Below are 1,892 nucleotides of genomic sequence, written 5' to 3'. Positions count from 1 at the left end.
ATAAACACCCATATTCGAGGTTATGAGAACAGGTTGACATTTCGTCAACAAATCTTGTTGAATTTACCGTTTATCCTTGTCTATCTTATTGTCAGTCTGTATGATTCCATGGTTACCGGAGTTTTAAATAATTACGAAGCCACAGGTATTTGCGCAATGTTAATTAGGCAGATTACCTTGAAAAACCTTGCTGCTGTATTTCTGATATAGTTTTTTGCAAATTTTAATAACAATTAATTTATTTTTTCTGTACTCCTATAACAGCGCCAGACAACACCTCCAGAGGAAGGACGCCAATTTTGAATCACCCTGTATATCCTATAGAAAAAGGTTATCGACCCAATCGGCTTTTCTGTCCTGTCTTTCAATATTCTTATCAGTCTAATAATTGATAAAAGGATCACAGAAATAGGCAGAATGGAATTTAATTTCCTTTTAAATGTGGCATGTATATTTTGTTGATCGCCTGGAGGAAAGCACACAGTTTTGCTACTGTTTTCAACAGCGAAAAATCACTTTTTCTCATTACAATGACCATTTACCTTTCTTCGCATTATTCAATTAATAGTTCTTTATCCGGTGTAGAAAGTAGTAATTTTACGTAGTACGCTCGTCGTACGCTTCTGACAGCTGACTTTTTGCCTTTGACGGTCAGCTGACTTTTTCTTTTGAGTTTTAACAACAACTTTTTCAAACTTTTACAACCGTATACTATTTTCCGTTCTTCGGATAGATCCTTGGTGGAAACAAGTCTGCAAAATGATAAGCTCTTAAAGACAGGCTTTGAAAACGTGTCAGCAGTCAAACAGTCCACACGGGGTGAAGAAAATTTGTAATGGATAAAAGTGATGCTTTTGCCATCAAAAACAGTGGCGAAAGAATGTACTTTCCCCCTGAAGATCTTCTTCTTCTTCTTATACTTTTTCGAGATCTTGCGATCTGTTAATTCTGCGCACGCCTCTGCAGTATTTACTGGGATGTTGACTGTCAGCTATCCTTCCATCTTTTAAGTGGTCTTCCCGCTGGTCTAGTACCTACTGTATATATAAACTATACGAGAAGACGGTTTTCGTCCATCCTTTTTACGTGACTGTACCACTGTCTCTTTCTTTCTCCTCCTCATTGCACCACATCCTGCACTCCACTGTTCCCGGATATCCGTGTTTATCACCCTGTCTCTTCTGGTTTTTCCAACGATCGTTCTTAGAGTCTTCATCTATGCTACTCGCAGCATGCGCGTCGTTTAATTTGTATCTTCTCGTATCTCTATGACGTACGTCATAATGGGTCTCACGCATGTTTTGTACATTTTTACTTTGCTCTCTGTCCGCATGAATTGATTACCCATGCGATTTCCCTAAGGCATCCTGATACTGCCGCAGCTTCATTGATTTGACTTCTTATGTCCTTGACTGGGTCACTTGACACGGGCTACGCCAAGGTATTTAAATTGTAATACTTGTTCTATGATTTGGCCTTTGATAGCAAGTTTACATCGAACAAGTTTCCTGGCGACTGTCATACTTTTTCTTTTGCTAATAGAGATTGTCATGTTGAGCCGTTGGCTGATTTGGTGGAATCTGAAAAGCCGCCTCTAGAGGTCGTCTTCGTTCTTCGCGATAATTGCGGCGTCGTCGGCATAACATAACAAGCTGATTCTCTTGTTGTTAATTTTGTACCTTAGGTTCAGGGATGTCACTGCTTCTATAATTGTATCCATGGGGATATTGAACAGAGACGGACTGAGACTACCCCCTTGTCGGATTCCTACTAGTATTGGAATGCTATTTGCTATATGGTTTTGCGATTTTACTTTTGTTGTGTTGTGACTATTTAGATCGTGAATTACTTTTATAATGTTTGCTGGTGTATACCTTCCTGTTAAGCTCTTG

This window comes from Dendroctonus ponderosae, unplaced genomic scaffold (genome assembly GCF_020466585.1).
Source record: "Dendroctonus ponderosae isolate FM_Combo_2020 unplaced genomic scaffold, Dpon_F_20191213v2 Dpon_F_20191213_9, whole genome shotgun sequence".
Taxonomy (NCBI): Eukaryota; Metazoa; Arthropoda; class Insecta; order Coleoptera; family Curculionidae; genus Dendroctonus; species Dendroctonus ponderosae.
This window is presented reverse-complemented; position numbering follows the sequence as displayed.